Source organism: Protopterus annectens, chromosome 3.part0 (assembly GCF_019279795.1).
Source record: "Protopterus annectens isolate FY-2018-M chromosome 3.part0, PAN1.0, whole genome shotgun sequence".
Classification (NCBI taxonomy): domain Eukaryota; kingdom Metazoa; phylum Chordata; order Ceratodontiformes; family Protopteridae; genus Protopterus; species Protopterus annectens.
In genome coordinates this window covers 1,624,162,971-1,624,188,009 of record NC_056731.1, presented here as the reverse complement: position 1 = coordinate 1,624,188,009, position 25,039 = coordinate 1,624,162,971, and positions in this window count along the sequence as shown.

Below are 25,039 nucleotides of genomic sequence, written 5' to 3'. Positions count from 1 at the left end.
CTGTGTTTTTTGCTTTGGAGAGGGCGGCTGCCACCTGAGCATCTGAGATGTCAGGGGGGCAGCACTCTGCTGGGATATATATTTGCCCTTTTGGTGGGGAGGGGGGGGAGAAGTTTGCGCTGAACCTGTCCGCTAGGATGTTGGCAATGTCTGTGGGATCAGTGTATTTTTTGTCATTTTGGACTAATTCTGAGCATATCTGGGAATTCCCACCCAGATTCCTAACATAACTAAAGAAAGCCTTGTGATTATCCTTAGTGTCCTGTGCAATTTTTCTCTCGAAGCTGGCCTTTGACGATTTTATGAGTGCCCTTAGTTTTTTGCTAATACTGATCAGAGATGCCTTCCCTTTTTGGGATTTTGCTCTATCATGTAGTAGCTTCCTCCTTCTATTGTATAGTTTGTTTATGGCTGGGGTCCACCAGACAGGTCGTCTGCCTTTGGAGGACTGGGTCTTGGTTTTATTTGGGATTGCATGATCCATGCAGTCCTGAAGGTGTTCATAGAATGCATTTATAAAGGATTCTGCGGTCTGGGCCGTATTTTCCACAGGACCAGGGGCTTTGAAGGATTCCACCTCGGTTTTGAGGAGTGTGAAATTTGCTTTAGAGAAGTTTTTCACTGTGGTTTTCTGGGCAGGGGGCGGGGTCAGGATGTGAATATCCAGTGAGATCAGTTTATGGTCTGATCTTACCAGTGAGGGATACACTTCTGGTCTGGAGCATAGAGTCCCCATGTTGGTGATGATCAGGTCCAGTATGTTTTCCCCCTTGTGGGAGTGGTAACAAGTTGTTCCATAGCATTTGAGTTTATGAATTCTAGGAACCTTTGGGCAAGGGTGTTGGAGCTAGAGTAATGCTCCCAATCTATGTTTGGGTAGTTGAAGTCGCCCAATATAATGGTGTTCGGAGAGACCTTCATATTTTCCAGTGTTCTCAGGAAGGCCGAGTGGGGTTCCTGGGTTTGGGAGGGTGGTCTGTAGCAGGCTATAAACTGGAAGGCAGTTTTACCCACTGTTAGTTGCACATGGATAGTCTCTGATGCTTCGTGCTTTGCCACCAACCTGGAGGTGTGGGTATCTTTGATGAATATCGATACTCCCCCTCCTTTTGTGGTTCGGTCCAAGTTTTGGGTCCGAAAAGCATGGTATAAGGTATAACCTGGTAGTGCTGGGGTGCTCTCGGGACCCCTGAACCAGGTTTCTGTTACTGCACAAATATCGATGTTCTCCATGCTAAGGAGAGTTTCGAGTGTGTGCATCTTGAGGTTTAGACTTCTAGCGTTGAGTAGCATTACTCTTAGTTTCTTATCCCTTGTGATACCTATGGAGGTGGGTTTGTCTTTTGAGCCTTGCCTAAAAAAGGCACTATGGGGGTAGCAAGAGCCTTTGCCAATATCCGAAAGCCCAGGGGTGACTATCGGACATCTACATTTATGGTAGGTACACAACTGTACTTTTCTTGGAAAGGGGATGTTTCTCTATGCATTCCCCTCCTTCCATCTCATTCAGAAAGTCCTACTATAGATTCAGCAAGAGAGACCAAAAATCTTGTTGGTGACCCCCTTTTGGGCAAAATAGCACTGGTTCCCCCTTCATCTTCATTTAGCCAAGGGCAATCACCACAAGTTACCCCACAGAGTGGATCTTCTCACACAGGACAAGGGAACTCTAATCCACCCCCACTGGCATCCCCTACAACTCATCCTTTGGGTGATAGAATTCTGATCCCTTGCAGACACTTGCACAATGAGGACGTGCTCTGTCCTGCAGGAGGCCAGGAAAACTAATACAAGGAGATCTTATGCAACCATATGGAAAGGATTCTCCATATGGTGTCTTCAGAGACAGTTGGACCCTTTCCAGAGCGAGGTCCCCTTAGTACTGTCCTACCTGTGTGAACTTTTACAGACAGGATAAGCATATTCCTCCTCCAAGGCTCATCTGTCTACCATTTCAGCCTGTCTGCCTCTGGAACCCCATCTGGCTTCTAGGTTACCAGCAAAATTCTGCTTAAAAGGAGTGCTACATCTCAGGCCCCCCAGGAAGCCCATCCCCCCCCGGACCTGAATTACATGCTGGAGAAACTCATGGTGCCCCCCTTTGAACTGGCATCCAAGGCCTCCTTAAAATACTGCACATGGAAAACCATCCTCATTGTGGCCTTAACCTTAGCTAGAATAGTGTCAGAGTTGCAAGATCTCATGGCCATTCGCCCCTTTCTCATTTTCCACAGACAGGGTAACCTTTAGGACTAATCCAGCCTTCATGTCCAAGATTCCTGAACAGAGACCATTCATTGGTTTATTCTTATTTAATTCATGAAAAGAGAGCAGTAGTAATGAATGATCTGGTGAGGGCTATTGCCGAAAGTGCTCATCGTTGATACCAGACTCTTGTTTTATCATTTATATTAAAGTTTTTTAACTGTTTTACTTAGTTTTTGCATCAGTATCCTGTAGTGGTGTGCCCAGGTTTTGCTGCACCTTCATGCCCAAGATGGTCAATGAGCTTTCCTTAAACCAAGCCATCCACCTCCCCACCTTTCTTTGCCCACCCACAAAGTGAAAGTGGGAGAGTCTTACACTCCCTTGATGTGCACAGACAGCTTAGGTTCTACCTGCACAAAACTAAGTCCTTTAGGAATTCTGACTAGTTATCCATCTCCTTCCACCCCAGGGCCCTGGGGAAAGCAGCAAGTAAACAAAACTCACTCTTCCTGGATTTCCAGAGCTATTACCTTCTGCTGTTCACACCATGGGAATTCATTGAGAGACCAGGTCAAAATGCATTCCATAGAACCATAGCCTCTCTTGGAGCCTTTCTCAAAGGTCTGGACACCTCCACCATTCTAGAGGCAGCCACTTGGACATCTGTCCGCACAGTCACCAAACACTACGTTAAAGCAATTTTTTAGGTCCAGGGCTGGAAAATTCACCAGGGCTATCCTCCATGGATTCATTGAGAATCCTCCAGACCACCACTCTCTTCCTTACAGTGAGCTTTGGCACTCACCCAAGAGTACAGAATACTGCAGCATGTGGATAGAAGGACACAGAATAGTTGTATAAAATCTTACCATAACCATATATTTCCTTCTTTTCTATGTTGCAGTATTCCTTTCCTCCATCCTATCCTACTGATGTAGCTTTGCCTTCTTGGATGTCACCAGACTGATGCAGCTTGTCCTAGGAGTGGGGTCCAACTGGGGCGCTCAGTTCTGAGGTCTGTCGTATGCAGATGTCACTTTTATGGCCCATGCTCGTCTAGCCACATCAGACGTCCCATGCACCTTGCAGTGACTACAGACTTTTGAAGACTGGCCGGACATTTGGGTAGCAAGAGGAGGAGACCCAAGAGTACAGAATACTGCAACATGGAAAAGGCCATCTATGGTTATGGTAAGATTTTACACAACTATTCTTTGTCCTTTTCATTCTTCCTCACGGATGGGTTACAGATCTGATCCTCAGATCTGACTTGGCTACATTTTCCAGACTTTGGATCCTAGTCTCCAGCGTCTCCCTCTTCTCATAATGCAGCACCCTCTCTCTAACTCCTCAGAACTCATTTGCTGCCTTTGGTTATAATGCAATTCAGTGTCTCAAGCAGTAAGAGGTGCTATTTTTTTCTTAAATTCCTTGTTTAGTATTTTTTGAGGCTTTGTTCCTCACTCAGCAGGTAATATGTTAAATTTTATTTTCAGGCTGTTAGTTCATTCTATGCCAGATTTAATCCATTTCTTGTCTTTAGGCTCTTTTTGTTTAGAATGGCCTATTTGCAGATTAAAAAAAAACTGCATTTCTTATTGTGGTATTGCACTATGCTTAAAACATGACTGAATTCAGTGGATCTGATGTTATCTTAGTCACGTTAGAGTCTTGGATCTGACATCTGATCTGAGCCAGCATACTTTAGACAACAGCTTAGCTCAAGCTCCTCCCCTCCCATGATGCTCTGCTTCCCTCTAACCCCTCCATATCTCGTTTGCCACTTTTGATAGTCAGATGCAGTTCTCTCAGCACCTCATGCTTTTGTAAGCAAGGCAGTTTTATATGGGTTTTTTTTCCCACTGTTTCTGCAGATTTCCCTTCCTCTTTTAGTGTAGGGTTCTGCCAGTTCAGCAGTTCAGTTCCCTTCCTTTTCCCCTTCTGTTTTTGGACTTTTATCCGTTTGGCACCATTTTGGGCTCTCGGGTTTATTTCACAAATTTGGTTACTGTTTCTGGTTAAGTTCATTTTTAAGTTGTGTGCTTGGATGGATTTTGTGGTGCTTAGACTTTCCACCATGTCTCTGTGTGTTTGGATTATTCCTTCAGATTTGTTTGCTTGGCCTTCTAATATATCGGAGAAACCCTTAGGGTTTAAGAGGTGCTCCTCATGTGGGCAGAAGATGCCTGTCTCTGACTCACATGAGGAGTGCCTCTATTGTCTCGGCAGCTGCTATCTGGAGGTTGAATGTGGCATTTGCACTGCTTTCATCCCCAGAGCTTTGTACGACCACCAAAACAAGCTTTTAATTAAAGGCTTGGTCAAGGGGGGGGGCCCTTTGGTCACTGAAACCCTGACCAAATTGGGCTCCTCAGGAGCAAAGAAAAAGGTTCCCTCCTCATCTGTTTCCTGGGAAGAGGCTCCGTCCAAGCGGTCCAGGCTGTCAGATCTCCAGATCAGACTCCAGCCAGTGCAGTGTTGGAGCCGAGAGCTTCAGATCTCAAAGCTTCTAGGGAGTCTACATCCAGATCCAAGGCCTCTGACTCCAGGTCTTTGGATCTGACAGTTTTGATTTCAATCCCCGGATCCAAGGTTCCAGCTTTGAAACCTTTGGATCTGATAAAAAGGGTACTCTTGCCCTAGATCCAACTGTCTCACATCCGAGGGTTTCTAGACCTGTTTCCTCAGATCCTTTATTATAGTCGGTGCAGAGTCTGCCAGATCTAAGAACCATACAGGACCCCATTATTGTGGAGGAATTTCTATCTGAGCCTTCGGGTGGAGAGCAGATGTTTACCCCTCTGTGCAAGGCTCGCTCTCCAGAGCAGAGAATGAGATCCTCTGGGTCTTGGCACAGTTCTCCAGCGAGGTCCTCCATCTCATCTTTTCCTGTAGATGTGGACAGGATGATGCAATCCTTCTTAAAGGCTCAAATCGAGTTGGGGCTTCCAGCTTCCTCAGCCCACAGGCTCAGGGAACCGTCTCCACTCCCCTCTTATCTTCTCCTCATCCAACCTCCGAATTGGATTCTCTGGGACTGGTGTGCGGTGTGGAGGTGGTGGGGGTTTTGGGCCCCATTTTGGTTCCTACCCCATAAGGATCAGTAAATGGTTGTGTTTCTATACCCCCAGGGCAGGCAGTCCCTCCGGTCCGAGCTGTGGCCCCAGAGTCCATGGGGTGGGTTCCGGTCTGGGCTTTTTGGACTATTCTCCACCCCTTGGTGCTTCGGTGCTTGACAGCTATGGGCCAATGCTGTCCGGAGGAGTGGGGGGGGGGTCTGCTGCTCCTTCAACTGTGGTGTTAGCAGGAGATGGGGACAGGGCTTCATCCAGTCCCTCCGCATTCCGGACGATAAAAAGATCCTTCTCTGCTGTCAGAGTTGCCTCCCCCATTTGCAGTCATCCTTCCCAGCCCTAGTATTTGAGTGGCTCTATTCATCTTGCTCCCAGTCAGTTGGTCCAGTCTAGCTTCCAGGGTGGGATCCTCCCCCATAGGGGTCCCTGCCTCTTCTGAGTCTTCCCTGCAGCCTCTGGTAGAGGAAGCTCCTTGGAAGAGGAGATATCTGGACTCCCCTATGGAGTCCCTAACCGAGGACAAGGATGTTGATGAGGACGACGGGTCCCCAAGGTCACTGCCTGATGACGTCTCCTTTGGAGACCTACTTGAAATCCTTAAAGTTAAGAGCAGTTGACCTGCCCAACCCCCATTCTCGAGTAAACCATGCTTCTGGAGGCTTTTGGGACAGGCTCATCTAACACTTGGGTGTTCCCTCTGCTGACCCTCTTATCAACCTTGTTGCCAGCAGGGCTTGGAAGGAGCCAGATACCATGGAGCCAGTGCCCAAAAGAGCAGACAAGTTTCTCAATCCCCTTTTGGATAAGGCTTTCTGGTCCAAAGTAGTCCCAGTTGATGTTTGGTGGAGCAGAGTTCTTCTGTCCATCCTCCCAATCATGAATCGAGGGCTCTGGACAGATTCAGAAAGTGGGTGTTTGGTTCCGCTTCCTTTAGCCTGCAAGCTTTGAACTATCTTACCCATTTCACCTGTCTCCAGAGGGACTTGATTAAGGAGTTTTCAACTTCCCTCACAGAGTCCATGTCTGCGGAGGAATTTAAGATCATTTCTTCCAAACTGGCCACTCTTACTTCTATAGCTAATTTGTAGATGAAGTTGTCCATGAGGTTAATCTCCAATGTGGCAGAAGGTTCCTCACAGGCAGTAGGCACAGGCATTGCCATCAGGGATCATGCCTGGCTGCACCTAAGTGGGTTCACAGAGGCCTTTAAGACATTGTTCACCAATGCCCCCTTTGATGGTTCCACCCCCTTTGGACACAGCATTAGAGACTGATCCCCACAGTAAGCAGGAAGGAAGATGCTATTGGCTGTCAGGATTAGATTTTCTACCCCCCAAAGGTCCTTTTCAAAGACTCAAAAGGAGAATAAGAAAATGTGGTTTTGTAAGGCGCAGTCTTCCTTTCAGGATGTTCAAGACAATTCCTCTTCCAGGGGACGGGGGAGAGGTTTCAATGGCAGACGTCACCCCAGAGGCAGAGGAGGCCCACAGAATCAAGGTTCCAGGGAGCCCTTCTCTGAGAAACCTTTTCATTGCTTGACTGTCCCTCCCTGGAAGCAGTTGGGGGTCGATTGACCTTACACCCTTTAGCCTGGGCAAATATCACAATGGGTGCTGTTATATCCAGGGGCTATTGCATTCCCTTTTCAGAAAACCCACCGAAGATTGGAACTCTCTCAGACATGCCCACCTAGTCAGAGAGAGTTAGCCCACCAGGAGGTCTTGAACCTTCTTCAAAAAAGAGCCATCTAAAAGGTCCCCACAGGACAAAGAGGATCAGGAACTTACTCCAGCTTCTTTTTAGTTCCCAGGAGAATGGGGGACCTGCATCTTATTGTGCACCTCAGTCTATTGAATCTGTTTGTCAAGAAGTCAAAGTTTCGGATGGTCACTGTGCCTCTTTTGCACAGCAATGACTGGATGTGCTCAGTGGATCTCAGGGATGTGTGCTAACATATCAAGATAAATCGATGGTCCAGGAGATTTCTATGCTTTGCTTGGGAGCCATCATTTTCAGTTCAGGGCCCTGCTCTTTGGTCTCACCACAGTCACCTGGGTGTTCACCAAATGCATGGCAGTGGTGGCAGCTCATCTCAGGCTGCAGGGACTCCAAGTGTTTCCCTACCTAGACGATTGGTTCCTTACAGCCCCCACAAAGTATCAACTACTGGAGAACATACGATGTTCTTTGTGTTTCACTGTTGCAGTAATCACCTGTGGGTTATCCCTGCTGTGGTAGCTTTTGGCCAGCCCGAATACCAGAGTCAATGTTTTTTTTTTGCGTCGGCTGCAGTCACCTGTAGTCTGACGTCAGGTCATCAGTGCTATAAAGCAAGGCAGCCAACGTCAGTCTTTCTTGCAGTGGAACCCATAGCAGAAGCAGTTCCCATGAGTGCCAGTCAGTCGGTCACTACCAGAGTTTGAATTTCAGCTGAAAATGTCTAAAGCTAAGTACCCTGTTGGGGACCCTTTTTTCTTGCACTAACCGATGTCCGAACAAGTTAACAATTGTCTTGTCTATGGAAAGCAGATCCCGCACCGACTACCATTCTTACTGCGTCACTTGTTTAGGCCCAGACCATGACGTCCATTGCTGGTTCTGTGCCCTCTTTAATGTGAGAACCATTCACCGTAGAGAGCTTTCTATAGACAGTTATTTTCGTGTTCTGTCTTCACATTCCAATATGGTGTCCATCAGCCTATAATCCATGGACATTCCAAAAAAACGCAGATATAAAGATAGAGACAGACCACACAAGGCTAAGCCTTCCGACGACTCTACCGCTAAGCAGGTTGTTGGTTCTCTGGAATTCAGTAAGGTGCTTTGGCAGCACCTAATGCCTGATTCACTATTTACACAGGCCTCTACCAAGACCCTTTCAGAGTCTGGTATGCCACAGAAATATTTGTCTTCCGAGCCTTTGGCTGTCTCTGCCTTGGTTGATTCCAGAGCCATGACGCAGGCACTGGCTTCAGAGAAGGCCTTTCACATTACCGAATCTAGACAAAAATGACATCATCTCATCCGACTACCATTTCTCTCAGGCCTAGAAGCCAGGCCACTCCTAGAAAATCTGCTTCAAGCCACCATCTTGCTCCTGCTCCACCACCCCAAGCACAAATGATTAAAATGGTGGAGGATCTCATCTCCCTTATCCGGGTTAGTCAGGCTACAACTTCTAAAAGGAAAAGGCACCCTTCTCCAGAAATTGACAGAACAGGGTTCTGAGGAATCTGACTATTCAGATTTTGAAGAGGAACAGCAACCTCTGACTGCTTATGAGGATTCAAATGCAGAGGAATCCATCCCTTCTGCCTCCCCTCCAGAGGACTTTTCCTTTGGGGAAACCCTTCACACCCTCAGGGAACATTTCCAGTGAGAATCTATCTCTGGACTTCCCCCAGTCTAAGAAAAGTTCTGGACCTGCCTTAGCACAGACCCCTGGCCATCCCCCCTATTTTAGAAGTGGTGGATGATGTTTTCCATGAATCCAGCTTAGCCCCTGACGCTCTCCCACCTGCTCCCAGTAAACCTGACAGGTATTACAGAGTACCAGATTCTCACAAATACCTGTACAAAAATCCTGCTGCAGACCCAGAGGTCATTACACAGGGACCTAAAGGAGATAAGACTAGTTCTGCCAAGAATCATATTCCTTCTGACAAGGATTCCAGAGCTCTAGACAGATGGGGTAAAAAAGTATACACCTCTGTAACCCTAGCTATCAGAGCACTCAACTGTCAATTCCATATGTTAAAATATTAACAACACACTTTGGAACTATTAAAACAAAAGATTTCTACCTTTCCTGACTGTGCTAATTCAAAAGTTAGCAGATTTACCGCACTCTGCTTGTCAAGTGGCCAAATACTCATTACACTGTGCATATGATGCCCTAGAAGCCTCTAGCAGGGCAGCAGTGTCAGGATCTGTCATTAAGAGACATGCATGGCTAAAAGAACAACCTCTCCCTGATCATGTCAAGTCTAAACATATTGATGCACCCCTGGATAAGGACTGCTTGTTTGGATTAAAAGCAGAAGAGGTACTTAAAAGATGGAAGACAAAGCAAAATCTATGCAAACAGTAAAAGATTTCTTTCAGGTTCAACCTCCCAGGTTCAGCAGGAACTTTTCCTCTAAGCACTGGTCCTTTCCTGCACCTAGTAGGCAGGGCCAAGGTAAGCCCCCACAGGGACAGACCATCCAGGCCCCTATCCCAGTGCCAGCAGAGAGGCAAACAGTGGACCACTTCTGCCCCAAAGACAGGGAGTTCTAAGCCACCATTCTATGGAACAAACTCCCAATGACTCCGCCACCCCCTCTGCCCTCCCTTCACTCACCAAAAGCTAGTAGGAAGGCTCTCCCTCTTCAAAGAAAATTGGCTTTCTGTAACAAAGGACCAGTGGGTCTTAAAGATAATTTTTCAGGGATACAAATTCTTCTTCAGTGAGCTACCAATTCCAAGAGGGTACCCAGACTTGCCTCCAAATAGTGGGCAGAGGCATTGAAATAGGTCCAAACTCTCATATCCCAGGGGGCAGTAGAACCTGTCCCCTGAGAACAAACAGGCAAAGGCTTTTATTCCATACTATTCCTTGTTCCCAGAAAAGAGGGCACTTGGTGCCCCATCCTGGATCTATCAATTTTGAACACCTCCCTGGTGGTCCCCAGATTCAAAATGCTAACTTCGCAGCAGCTGCTGCCTATCCTGACAAAAATGCCTTGCTAGTGATCCTAGACCTAAAAGATGCCTACCTCCACATCCCCATAAGGGAATTCTATAGGAAATTCCTATGCTTCAGAGCAGGATCACAACACTTTCAGTTCTCTGCGCTGCCCTTTGGCTTATCTGCTGCACCTAGAGTATTCACCAAATGCTTAGCTCTGGCCATAGCATTTTGCAGACAGAGAAATGTACAGATTTACCCTTGCCCAGACAACTGCCTCATTCAGGCAGAGTGCAAAGAAAAGCTGCTCCAGGACCTTCTCTTTGTCAAATCCCTCCTAACTTCCCTAGGGTTCATCATCAACGAGAAGAAATCAAAGCAAACTACCACCAGGAAGATCATTTTCTTGGGAGTTCTGCTAGACGCAGCATCCCAAATGGCCTTCCTATCACCAGAAAAGCAGAGCTTCCTGCTTCTCTACTTTACCCAGCTGGCTTCCAGAAGTCACCTTACCGCAAGGAAGTTCCTGCAAGCCCTGGGTTACATGGCATCTTGCATCATTCTAATCCCTCTGGCCAAGCTTCACATGAGGAAACTTCAGTGGTATCTAACGAACCTTTGGTGTCAGAACCCTGTCTCTAGAGGCCTCTCTCCCTTTGATCCCATGTATAAGGGCTGAGCTTCTCTGGTGGGCAGAAGCCTGTGCCAAGAACAAGGGTCTTCCCTTCACCCTCCACCCTACCAGCCAGACCATCACCACTGTTGTCTCAGACATTACTTGGGGCACTCGCCTAGCAGGCAGGTGCACCCAAGGTCTTTGGGATGCCCAGCACCTTCCCGTACACATCAGTCAGAAAGAAATGATGGCAGTACAAAAGGCTCTGACATCCTTCAAACCACATCTCAGGCTAGGGGGTGGTTCTTATAAAAACAGACAACACCACATTAATGTGGTATATCAACAAACTGGGGGGGGGGCAATCTTACCCTCTGTGGTGGCTAGCCATAAACCTCTGGCTGACAACCGCATCCATGGATCTACACCTAATTGCCCAATACCTACTGAGGTCAACAACACCCTGGCAGATCACCTAAGCAAAAACTTACTGGAACCTCATGAATGGAAGCTCCACAGGGAAATCTTTCTGCAAATCACTCTGGGGTGGATCTCTTTGCTTCACACCTCAACCACCAGCTGCAAAAGTTCTGTACCAGGAAGTATCGCCTCCTAGCATGGAAGGTGGATGCCGTGACATTCCCCTGGAGCTCTCTTTGTGTACACGTTCTGTCCTCTGCCTCTTATTCCCAAGGTACTGATCAAAATAAGGGAAGGAGAGACCTGGGCCATCCTCATTGCTCCAGATTGGCCCAGACAGCACTGGTACCCCTTACTGAGCAGCCTGACCTTACAACCCCATAAAGCAGCTTCCCCTGATCTCAGACGTGTTGACCCAGGTTGGGGCTAACAACGACTCCCTGTTAAGCAAACAGGTCATAGACATTATCACAGAGGCTAGAAGGCCCAGCACCAGAAAATCTTATGCAGGGAAATTGAAAATATTCTGCTCCTGGAGCCAGTCCAGAGGGGGCCAGTACCTCACATCCTTCCATCCCTCTTATCTTGGATTACCTAGCTGAGTTATTCAAAAGTGACCTCTCCTTTTCTTCTATTAAAATCCATGCCTCAGCCCTTTCGACCCATTATAGTTCATACCTACCCCTCTTCTCTCATCCTTTCATTAAACAATTCCTCAGAGGGGCTTCTAATATCAGACCTCCCACTCCAGCCTGGGACCTGAATTATGTTTTAGAAAAACTAACCTTACCTCCTTTTGAACTTGCTGCTCCAACAGAATTCAAATACCTCTCCTGGAAGACTGCCTTCCTAGTAGCTATCACCTCAGCCAGAAGGGTTTCAGAGCTTCAGGCACTCATGGCTGTTGAGCCTTTCATCATTTTCCATGCAGACAGGGTCTCCATGAGGACCAACCCCTCCTTTATGCCCAAGGTGGTATCTGATGTGACCCTCAACCAGGCCATACACATACCCACCTTCTTTCCCAACCCACAAAACAAGGGGGAAAGAATTCTGCACTCCCTAGATGTGCACAGACAACTCCGATACTATCTGGACCATACTAAACCCTTCAGAAAAACTGACCAGTTGCTTATCAGCTTTGCCTCAGGGGGAGAGAGGAAGCCCATTTCCAAGCAAACCATTTCCAAATGGATATCACACTGTATTAATTTCTGCTACAGACTACATGGGAAACCCTCCCCTAAGTCTATTCATACCCATTCCACTAGGGCAGCCTTCACTTCCACAGCCTTCCTCAGAGTCCCCACCAGGGACATCTTGGAAGCTACCACCAGGACCTCTGTCCATTCCTTTACAAAGCATTACCACCTACCTCTTTTTTTCTAAGTCTGCCTCGGCAGTTCTGCAGGGCTTGCTGATCCATGCCTAGGGCTCTAACTTATCCTTCCACCCCTCTCCTCAGCTTTGAGAATCCTCCCACAGGTGATGACTGCAACAGTGAAACACTAAGAACATAGTACAGTTGTGTACACTTACTATAAATGTAGATGTTCGAGTGTCTTCACTGTTGCAGTCTTGGCTTCCCTCCCTCCATCCCCCTTATATTCTCTTTCCATTGGGGGACATAAGCTTCCCTTGGTGGCTTTTAGCCAGCAGGACCACTTTACCTTATTTCCTTGTGCTTCTGATAGGTTAGACAAGAAAAACTGATGTAATGACATTGGCTGCCTTGTTTTATAGCACTGACGACCTGACATCAGACTACAGGCAACTGCAGCCAATGCAAAAAAAAATTGACGCTGGTATTCGGGTCGGCCAAGGGCTACCACAGCAGGGATTACCCACAGGTGAGGACTGCAACAGTGAATACACTCGAACATCTACATTTATAAGTGTACACAACTGTACTTTTCCTGCTCCTCCTCCTCCTCTTCGATCAGTTGGGGATAACAGTAAACCTGGCCAAATCTTCCCTGGTTCCACCCCAACAATTGGAATTTATAGGCACTTAGTTGGATACCACTTGGAAATCACAGTGCTTCCTCTCCACTGAGTACTTCTTAAATGCTCTCATGTCCAGGTTCTTGTGGAGCAAACTTGTCCTTCGGTGTCACACATCCCAGGGCCCTAGGCTCCATGGCAGCTGCCATTTATCTTGTCCCACTTGCAAGGTACTACATGAGAGTACTGCAGTGGAATCTAGCAGTTCAGTGGTCCGCTCTATCTCATCCTGTGTCTGTCCCCATTTGCCTAACTCCAATTTGTCAGAAATATCTTTTGTGGTGGATGTATTCCCCGGACCTCATAGTGGGAAGGTCCTTGTGCCCTCCAGTTCCCAAAGCCACTGTCACCATGGACACTTCCCTCCTAGGGTAAGGGGGGGGGTCATTTCCAGGGAAAGACTGTCCAAGGGACGTGGTCCCCTCAGAGACAGAGCTGCACATAAACTTTCTGGAGATGAGAGCAGTCCTTTTATTGTTGCAAGCTTTTCAGGATTGCCTCCTTAAGGGGATGATTACAGCTGTTGTATGGTACATAAGCAAGAGGGCATACGTTCTTATCTGCTTTGTCGTGAGGCTATGAGGGTTTGGGAATTAGCAATGTCCTCAGGTCACTTTCTTATTGCAACACACATTCCCGGAGTATTCAACGTGCTGGCGGACAAGCTGAGCAGGGCTATTCTGACCCCTCATGAGTGGTCCCTGAATTCTGTAGTGGCGAAGCAGATTTTCTGTCGCTAGGGTCAGCCAAGCTGCAATCTGTTTGCATCCCCCCTCAATCACAAATGCAGCAATTTCTTTGCATTGACCCCTCCCTAAGAGGCTGACTCCCCCAGGGACACACTCACAGTTGGCCTCCAGGTCTCATTTATGCCTCCCCCCCATTACCTTTAATTTCCAGAGTTCTTCTGAAAGCCAGACGTCTCAAGACACAGTTGATCCTCATTGCCCCCTTCTGGCCTTGGCAGATGTGGTTCCTCCTCCTATGGTCTCATCTGATGTACCCGCCTTGAGTACTCGATCCGTGTCAGGATTTGATTTTCCATCCGTCGCTACTTCCACTCCCAAATCTGCAGACCTTTTGTCTAGCAGCATGGATTGTCCACTTCCAGTGATCTTGGCTAAGTCCAGGCTAGCCTCGCCAGTGAGACATTATCCTTGCTTCCCAGAAATCTTCCACGAAGAAGGTATACAGTAGCAAGTGGAAAAGATTCTCCATCCGGGAAAAGAATAGGAATCTTGACCCTTTTTCGGATCCTGTTCCTGACATTCTTCTTTTCCTACAGAAACAGTCTCACTGCAAAACTGGCTCAGATGGTCCTAGACCATAAAGACTCCCAAAATACCACAAAGAAAAATCAAGTAAAAACTTTTTCTTTGTAGTACAAAAGGAATGAGCGCTTTCATCCTGTTTAACAGGACTTCATCAGATTCAACAATAAAATAGCTTTGCAAGTGCTTATATAGATGTCAAAATGAGGTAAAAGGAAGTGATGTATTAATTAAGAACTCTGACTACTTAAAGAAATAGGTACATTACAACATAAGTAACTTGTTCCAAAGTAGTATAATAAACAATCATTTTTCAATAAAAAAAAAACATATATTAATAATTGCATGTTAAAATGCACATTAAAATACATGTAAAAATTGTGTTTAAAAAGGTGTGTATTCAAAATATATATACTAAAAAGTGCTCTATGAAATGTTTTCTTATGCTGTATCACTCAGGCTCTAAGTTCTAAAATAGGTTTGAGGGGGATGCAATTGTTACTACCTGGGGGGTTACTGGCATTAAGCCTCAAATGCCAGATCACTTCTTTCTCTTCTAATAAGAGCTTAGTGTTACCACTCCTAGGATTAACAAATACTTTTTCTAGAATAGCACATTTAAAGGTGTGACAAGTTTTGTTATTCATCAAGTGACTGTATAAGGCACTATTCGTATTCTTCTTCTTAATGTACGTATGCTCGTAGATTCTATTCTTTAAAGGTCTTTCAGCTGGCATGTGGGACACAAGGGCTAAATGTACAACATTGTGTGTTACAGGTCCCTTTCTGAAGCTTAATTTTAGTCCTATTTATGTTGGCCAACTTTTCATCCAAGTTCTCACAAATGACCAGGATGAAAGTGCTCATTCCTTTTGTACTACAAATAAAAGAAGTTTTTATTTGATTTTTCTTCGTGGTATTTTGGGAGTCCTTATGGCCTAGGAACATCTGAGCCAGTTTTGCAGTGGTAGTGTTTGTGTATTTCTTGCCTTAACTACTGCACTAACAAAATTGGGACTTAATCTTCTTTTCCTGGCTTCTCTCTTTAAGGAGGGTGCCAGGTTTTCTACCATCAGTTAAATTGGCAGCAATTTCCAATTTTCATCTTAGCAACGACCCTACCTTATCTCATCTCTGCAAAAGCCTTTTTGAAAGGTATGTTTATGTTGCAACCCTTCTCTCCCATGTGACCTTTTCTTGGTGCTGCAATGTTTAACTAAACCCCCCTTCGAGCCCACTGCATCCTGTGATCTAAAATTTCTTTCATGGAAAACTGACATTTTAGTGGCTGTTACTTCAGCTGAGTGTCTGAGTTGCAGGCTCTTACTATTAAGTCACCTCATTTAATATTCCATAAAGACAGAGTGACTCTGAAGCCTAATCCCTCTTTTATGCCTAAGGTGGCTCCTGAAGCTAATCTCAATAAATGTATCCAACTTCCAGTATTCTTCCGTAACTATTCCAATAAGTGGGAGTATATTTTACACACATTAGATGTTCGTCATCAGCTCCATTTCTGTCTGCATAGAACCAAAGCCTTTCGCTGTTCAGAGAAGATTACTGTTTCCTGTTGGCTCTCTCAGTGCATTTCCTTCATTTTTTCCTCGAGTGGAGTTCCTTTGTCTGAATCAGTGAAGGTTCATTCCACTAGGCTTGTGGCTACTTCTGCTGCTTTCACAGCACACCGATCTTTGGATGACATTTGTGCAGCAGCAACTTTGTCTTCGCCTCATACATTTATCTCCCACTAAAAGTTGGATTTGGTTTCTAGACGAAGGGCTTCCTTTGGCTCCACGGTTCTTCGGCATGTGCTTCCTTGAGGCCACTCAGGATTTTAGGTAGCTGGGGACTCTGACCCTAACATGAGGAATGGTGACTTAAGATAACAGCAGATTAATAGTTATGTATTAACCATAAGTTGGTATCTGTGTTATCTGTAGTCACCATTCATCGCGGTCCCACCCTCCGGCCCCCTTCCTGAAGGGTTAGCAGGATGTTGGTGGACCTTTATTGGTGGCAACATTTTTCTATCTTCTTTCTCCAGTGCAAACTCTATCTGAGAGGTTAGAGGGCAGCAGAGCATCATGAGAGGGGAGGAGCTTGAGCTAAGCTGTTGTCTAAAGTATGCTGGCTCTAATCCGATGTCAAATCCAAGACCCTAACATGATGATTGGTGACTACAGATAGCACAGATACCAAGTTATGTACATGACTATTATAACTTTTAAGCTGTACCTTGCAGAATCAGAGACTGGAACTAACATTGCTTAATTTTGTTTAAAGGACTCATTTGTGTTATTCCTGTCTTTTACAAAAAAAAAAAAAAAAGAAGGGAACTGGCGATCGGGTCAGTGTGGCAGTTTCTACAGGCGGCCTTCAGAAGGTTTTCAAGTATGGTTTCTTCGGGGCTAAATGCACCGTTCAGAAGAAACTCATATAATCTATGAATAACTTTGATCTATCACCATGGATCCGAAGTTCCTAGGGTCTCTTGCATTCCAAGTTCCTGTGGATATGATAGATTCGGTCCACAATGTTATCTTCTGTTTGGCTGCTTACCTTCATCGGATTCAACACTATAGTCCTACTGCCACTTACAGAATTTAACTGATCTCTCAATGGCGCAGTCTTTGCAGAATTGTGTCACAGACTATGCATGTGTATGTGGTTTTGGGTTTCCTACATGTTCTGATGCTTTACCAGATTTACTGCTGGCTGGCAAAGATTGCAGTACTTTTTGGCCCTACATTTTTATGTATTGACTTGTACATCCTGGGGGGTTGTGAAGTCAGAATCTCATGTTTTTCTGTTAAAAAAAAAAAAGAGGTTGCAAGTATCTTCTGACCACTTCATTGGATTGGAGGTGTCCAGAATTTCCTTCAGATCCTAGCTCCTTTCTCTCCTCTGATCCAATTGGCTGAATTTTCTCTCTGGATCCTGGGGGGTGGATCCATCAGGTATTGCTTTCCACAGAGTAGAGTCTTTTCTTTCAGATCCGGAGCTGCTAAGTCTAGTGTGGACTTATTCGGATCCAACAAGCTGTTGGATTGTTGCCTTGGGCATCATACCTCTCTGCTATTCATTTTCTTGTGGAATGTCCAGGTATTTGGGCTCATGTTTTTTGGTCTGTTCCTTGTAAAATTTGTGGTTGTCTGGCAAATCACTGGAATGATCTGAGGAAAGAAGTCACTAAATAATGACATACAAGTTTATAAGAGTAATATTTAAAAATGTTTTCTGTTTTTTGGAGGGCCTTTGTCCACCATTTTGTTTTTTTTTTTTGTCCAGATTCCTTGCACTAAGAGGGTGAAAGATATATTGGGCATTTATTTTAATCGGTTCTTCATGACATTTGTGGTACTTTGACAAAACACTGGGAGCAACTGAGCTTTGGAAAATGCAGGTCTACATGGTACAAGTTCTCTGGTAGCCTTCTGGGATAGACAGGTTCAGTGTTAATACCTCTCCCCACCCTGCATGTTAGCTGTTCCTTGAAACTGTTCATCAGCACTGGATTGATTCCCTTGTTACTAATACTCTAACTTTCTGAATGTTTTAATTCCTGTACGGTTTAGCTTCATCTGATTGAGATGAGTCTGAGGACACTTCTCCTTCAAACTTAGCTGGACCTCTGTCTTCACAAGTTCATTTGGCCCCCGCGGGACCCTTTACTGTGGAATTTTGTCCTTCCTGCCACTGGATTTAGGAGTCGAGCACTATGTTCCTACCTGGATGCTGCGGCTTGGTGCAGGCAGAGGGAAATCCTTCTCTTTTTCCTGTTTAGTTCCCTGTTTCTTTTGATGAGAGAATTGGTGTTGTCCTGGGATGGCCATCCTCCAGACTAGTTTTTTTAGGGGTATCCCTCCTGGGTTGCAACTACAGGGGTAGAGAATTCCTACCTCTCTGCAGCTTTCTATGAGTTTTTCTGTTAGAATCACCTTCCCTTGATCTCCTTGGAAATGTGGGAATTCTGCTGGATGCATCAGTAAGACTGGATATTGCTATGCAAGAGGTGGTGCTCAGTCCCCCTCCCTGTCTATCCTCCAGGCAGTGGGTCTAGAGGGATGTACAGATTTGGATAACACTGACTTGCTTTGGATGATTCAGCTCTGGATTGTCTACAGCCTGCGGATTCTCTGGATTTTTGGTGGTTGTCAGATGGGGCTCTAGTGCCCTCTCTAGCCTCCTCGCCCCTTCCCCTTTCTGGTGTTTTGAAGTGCCTCATGCCACACTCTGTGAAGGATGTTTCATAGCCAGTTGGCCCAGACTGGATGTTCTTGGATGTGCCTGCTTGGTGCAGTTTCTTCTATTGATTCCTTTGGGCATTGTGGTTTAGTGTCCCCATTCATGAAGTCCCACAGGATTCATGTGGCAATGCTCCTCCTAAGAGCAAGGAAGGTCTCTCTGAACTATAGTTGCCTCCACAGAGTCAGAAGAGGCCCCCTACATTAGTTGGGCCCTCCTTGCTGCTAACATTTTGCGCCACCTCAAAACAACAATGCAGCACTTTCTTTGCCTTAATCCCCCATTAGGGAGTATTACCGAGTGATGCTCTACCTCACAGTAGCCCCCCCCCAACCCAGTCTACTTTGCAATTATCCACCTATCCCGCTTCTTCTAAAGTTATCACAGAAAGATGCTATGTTGAAGAGCAAAATCACCCTCTCTGCTCCTACTGGCCTTGACACAGTTGTCTTTTTTCCTTTGTCTTGTTTTGGTATACAAACCTTAGATACTGGAACTGACTGCATGGTTTTTCCAGTTCCTTTTAATGGCTAGACATCTGTGCTTTCTGTAAACATTATAAAATCCTGAGGCCAGTACAGAATCTAACCTTTCTAGATCCGTATGCAAGAAGTCAAATTAATAGACGTTCTGCATGTTAGTCCTCCATGCTTCTCATGTAGGTCAAAAATGTGATTGATGCATCTCTCTGAATCAGAGTATTACATTAAAACAAATAGCTGTTTGGACAGCCATTTATGGTGTGACTTGGGAACTTGGTTGTCCCTTTCATATTGCTGTTCTTCACAATCAGCTGCATCCCCTGGGGTGTCTGCCTAACGCTGTTTGACTAGTAATTTGCCGGCTATCCTTTTCCTTTTTCTTTCAATGGCTGTTTCCAGACTGCCTCCCTGACATCAACCTTTACCAATCGGGGCCAGATGCATAGAATCTATTGACTTTAACCTTGAAATCAATGCCCCAAATCTCTGGGCATTATGAGAAACATAGCTAAATTAAAAATCGATTCTTGCCCAGACTCAAGAGTTTTTTAGGAACTTATTTTGGTACTTCGACCCAGATGCATCTCCACATTGAGGTACCAGGCATATGATTTACTGCCTTTTCAAACAGTTTTCTCCTTGTTATTAATTACAGTTACAGCTAGTCACTACCCTTTCAGCTTATTGTCTTTTTTACCTCAACCCCCAAGGTGTTTACTTAATGTTTGAATGGTCTAGCTCACATGTCATTTAGTGGGCTCTATTCTGGTCATATATCAATAGTTAACTCTCACCTCTCTAACCAAACATCAACCAGGGCTTGCTTACTTTCTGTACATCTCTAAATCCCTGGCCATTACAAAAATCAGCAAATCAAATTGTATTCATGTACAGAGCCAAGATTCTTTAGAAACACATTTGGTAGTTCTACTCTGTGTCACCACATTGACAATCCAGGTGTAGAATTTACTGCTTTTCTTCGTGCGTCTGTCTGTTTCTATTATCCTAGCTCTTCTAGCTAGAATTTTCTTATACTAATCCCTTCAGCAGACATTGACAGTGCAATGGCCTATTCCTTACCAGCCTTTCAAACAACATACACCCGATTTTGCAGACATGGCATTTCTTGGTGCTCCCATCCATATGACATGTGGTCAAACAAACCGTTCTCTTTATCTCCCCTTTTAACTAAGTAATTCTTTGTGCTCCCCAACTGTGATAAAGATGCACATCAAGTGGAGGATGTTCCAACCTCATTGTACTCCCGTTGAAGTCTAGAGGGCTTGTCGATCCCCTAACATGATAGTGGTTGACCTGGAGTACTCCATCTGCCAGGCCTTCAGTACTATGGCCTTAGTAGAACTTTGAAATAAGCTAGTTCACAAAGGGCTTAAGACCCCCTTTGAAAAAGGCCTTATCCAATGCCTATATGGTTCCAAAGGCCTCTGGTTCCAAGGCTAGTCAGTCAATACTGACTTCTCCATTGGCACCGATAAAAAAACATAAGCCCTCTTCATTTGGGTCCTCCTCGGAACCAAAAGCTAAGGTTCCAAAGCTCTTGGAATGGCGTTCCTCCTTGGAACCAGCCACTTTGGTGCCATCAGCACCAGGACCAGCACAGACTACTTTAGCTTTCAGTCAGTGCCGACATCTGCTGTACTACAGCAGGCCTTACCCACTCCTTTACTGCTGAAAAGTGAACCTCTCTATATATCTAGGACAAGGTACTCCCCTTTCATTGACCCTTTCTGTGGTTAGCTTCCTAGTCCCTTTGTGGAAAGGCAGAATCCCCCTCTGGATTGTCTGTTAGCTCCTTCAGGAGTCTTACTGAAGTAGATATAGTGAGCTTGGTAGATCAGTTTCTAGTGGCCTTTCTGCCTCCTACCCAATCCTCTCTCCCACCTGGAGCAGGGATGTTTTCTCTCAGGTCTACAGCAGTTCCTCCTCTAACCTCCTTGGAGGCCTTAGACCTCCCTACTTTGACCACTCAGGGTCTAGTTGCTTCAGCACCGACAGCTGTTTTGTCTTTGGTTCCAAAATCTGCTCTGACTTCAGTTCCATTGGAACCGGCAGACTCCTGAGAACTTTGTTCCACCATCAGGCCCAAGGGGTTTGAGTCGGCTACTGTTTTTTATTTGGAGTCACCCTTAGCTCTTGGAACTCAGGCTGCTGGGGACCCTTCCTTGACTCCTTCTTTGGTGGTGGGTCTCGGAGCAGAGTGTGACCTCTGTTCTCAGTTTCAGGAGCGGAGTGTGATCTCTGTTCTGAGTTTCTCTCTCAGTTCCAGGCTCCTGTCCCTCTTCGGGGGCCTACCTTCCAAGCAATGGAGAGGGCATTGGCTACCACAGGCTGTCAGATGGCTGTTGCTGTGCCGGAGTTTCATCCCCTGACCCATTCTTACCTGCAGCTTCCACCAACCTCCATGCTCAGACTGTGAGCTCCAAGGCTGCAAGAGATCCCAGCAAAGGGTCACTCTTCAGAGTCCCCAGACATTCCCACTGAAGAGCCTCCTTGGAAGAAAATGTGTAAGAGGAAACACCTGGACTCCCTTGAAGAGTCTGTCACCAAGGAAAGATTTCAATGAATGGGAGGGTTCCTCCCAGTCACCCCCAGAAGACGTCTCCTTTGGAGACATTCTAGAGATCCTTAAACTACGGGTAATTGGAAGCCCTAAGACCCTACCTCCAGGGGGTCTGTGTACTTGCAAGCCTTCCATTCTTGCCCATCTACTTCCTGGGTGACCCCTTATGCTGATTTCCTTAAGTTGATCGCTCAGTGGGCTTGGAAGGCTCCTGACTCCATAGAACAGATTCCCCAGAGACCAGATAAGATACTTTCTGCTCTTGAGGACCAACAGCATTGGGCAAAAGTGTTAGCAGTAGATGCCATGGTGGTGGCAGCAGCCACTAAAAATGAACTGTCTGAGGAAAGGTCCTCTGTTCATCCCCTTAACCGAGTATCAAGGGTGATGGACAGATTTGGAAAGTGGGTTTAGCATCATCAACCTCCACCTTAAGGTCCTTGAATTTTATAACTCATTTCATTAGGCTCCAGAGGGATCTGATCAAGGAGCTATTGGACACCCTAGTTGGAGCTGAATCTGATGAGATCCCAGAAAAAAGTGGCTTCCCAGTTAGCTACCCTGGAGTCTATTTCCATCTTGTCCATGAGGCTTATTGCTCATGCAGCTGGAGGAGTGACCAGTTCATCTAGTTCAGGTGTTGCAATTAGATGACACATCTGGATTTGCCTGTGTGAGTTTGCGGAGCCATTCAAGTCTTCCTTCGTCAGTGCTTCCTTTGATGGATCTTCCTTGTTTGGCCCCAAAGTAAAACTCTAGAGCTCCCCACTCCAACCACTCAGGATCCAGTTGCTCTGGCAGGTGTGAGAAAGATGGGAAGACCCTATCCTGCAGTGGGCATATGTTTTTCTACTCCCCAATGATCCTACTGCAGGAATAAGAGGAGTGAAAAGATGTGGTTCAGGAAGTCCCAAGGGCCTTTCCGGGATGCACATGGTGGAGGATCCCCATGGGGCAAAGGGGAGAGCTGTAATGGAAGACACCAACCCTGAGGCAGAGATGGCCCACAGAATTAGGGTTCCAGGGATTCTTTTTCTGGCCAGCCCTACCAGCCCTCCTGAAAGGGGGTTTGACTGCTTACCTCTGGAAGCAGTTGGAGGAAGATTTTCTTTGCATTCAAGAGCCTGGTGACAAATAACCACAGATGCTTGGGTGCAGAGAATTACCAGTGGTTACCCTATCCCCTTCATTCTTTAGCAAAGATCTCTAACAAGGCTTCCTGATGTTCCACCCAATCAGAGGGACCAAGCAGCCTTAGAAATCCAAAAGCTGCTAGAGAAGAGTCTTCCAAGAAGTCCCACCAGACCAGATAGGATCTGGATTTTACTCAAGGTTCTTAGTGCCAAAAAAGACAGGGGACTGGAGATCAATTCTGGATCTCAGCCTTCTAAACATTAGTTCAACAATTCAAATTCCAGATGGTGTTGGTTCAATCTGTACTTCTCTTTATAGAGGAAAACAATTAGATGTGCTCTATAGGTTCATAGGTTCAAATGTGTTTACTAGGCTAATGACAGCAAGGGCCTTTTTAAGCCTAGCAATGCATCACAAATCTCTGACGAGTTCTGATACTCTTGATACGTGTAAGCATGGGCCTGGGAGCTGAACCATTTACAGGTTACCTGTTTGCATCAGAGGCATAGGTGCCAAACCAGGGATGAATTTCCAGTTTCCCATCCAATTGTCCAAGTTGCACTTGAATTGGTTTAGGGAGGAACTCTGCTTTACATGCATGGGGTGCCTGTTCCATAGACGGGGTAGTCTCTGGGATACATACCTATCTCTCCAGCAGGTCCTATTTGTATCACAGGCAAGGTTTAAGTCTTTAGAATGAGTAATTCTGGTGCTGTTTATTTTGTGGATATGCTGGTGGCCCATCAGAGTGGGGTCTGACAATGCCCTGTATACCAGGCATAGATCTCCCTTTAAAAGCCTGTAGAAGGCAGAATACAGGGATAGGGCCTTGAGGCGGTCTTCGTAGGACATATTACTTATGCCCTATATTCTTTTCGTGAGGAGCCTCTGTGGATGTTCCTGTTGTTGGATATGCCTGGGGTAGGTACATACCAAAGGGGGCATTGTACTCAATGATAGGTCTGATGAATGATAAATATAGTGGAACAATGACTTCCTTGGACTTAGATGCCATATCTTTATATATAAGTTGCATAACATTGAATGATTTCTTCCCCACTGTAGACATGTGATGATCAAAGGCTAGATTACTTATTTGTGTGTGTCCCTAAGTCCCTGACTACTGGGTCAACTCTAAGGAGTGTGCTGTCAGTATGATAGTTACCAGGGATGGATGGCTTCCCAAAGGATACTATTATGCATTTCTTGGCATTTAGTTTTAGTCCATGACGCTGACACCATCTGTTTGTGTCAGCCCATCCTGGAGAACATTTGTGTCAGGTGAGATTCAATGACAGCTCCTAATTTGCAATCATCTGCAAATTTAGTCAGCTAGGGACCACAGACATTGGCCTTGACTTCTGAGAAGTAAATGCCAAAAAGGAGCGATCCAAGGACTGATCCCTGAGGGACTCCACTTGTGACTGGCCTCTTTGTAGAGGTAGACTCCCCAATTCTAACTTCCTGGGTCCTGTCTGTGAGACAGTTGGCTATCCACTGGGTGATATATGGGTTTGTACCTAACCTCTTGAGTTTGTCAACAATGCCTGAATGGGGTATTGTGTCAAATACCTTGGCCAGGTCAAGGTAGGCAGTGTGAACAATTTTGCCCTCATCCATTGTTTTGGTGACCTTCTCAAAGAAGTCCACCAGGCTGAGTAGGCACGATCTACCCTTTTCGAAACCAAACTGGGTTGGGTCCAGTGTCTGGAGGTTTGCTATAGTTCTGTTGATCATCTCCATGATCATTCTTTCCATGGCTTTACATACAAGACTAGTGAGACTTGTGGGTCTGCAGTTTCCAGGGTCTGTAGATGGCCCACCTTTGTGCAGAGGAATGACTGTTGCCTTTCTCCATTCATGAGGCATGAAGTCTGTTTGGGGGCTACATTTAAATAGTAATTCCAGAGGCCCTGATAGGTCATGTTTCATGCTATTTAGAAGGCATCCTGGGATATTGTCTGGGCCCATTGATGCAGTGTTCTTGGTCTTAGAGAGAGTATTAAGGACCTGTTCCCTAGTAATAGTAAGGGGACTTATATTTGATGATATTTCCTGAGGGAAAGTTGAGGGGGAGGGAGGAGTAAAGTTGAAGCTGAAATTATCAGCCAGGAGGTTTGCTATATCTTCTGGCTCAGTATAGGTGGCTTCATTTACATTGAGCTCTGCACACAATTGTTTATTGCCTTTGAGGTTGCAGAGATAGCTAAAGAATGCTTTGTGGTTGTCCTTTGCCTGGGAGACCAAACTTACCTCAAATTTGGCTTTGTTAGACTTTATTTGTCCTCTGAGTTGTTTGTTTAGTTTAATGAGAGTACTTTTATCCTGCTGGGTG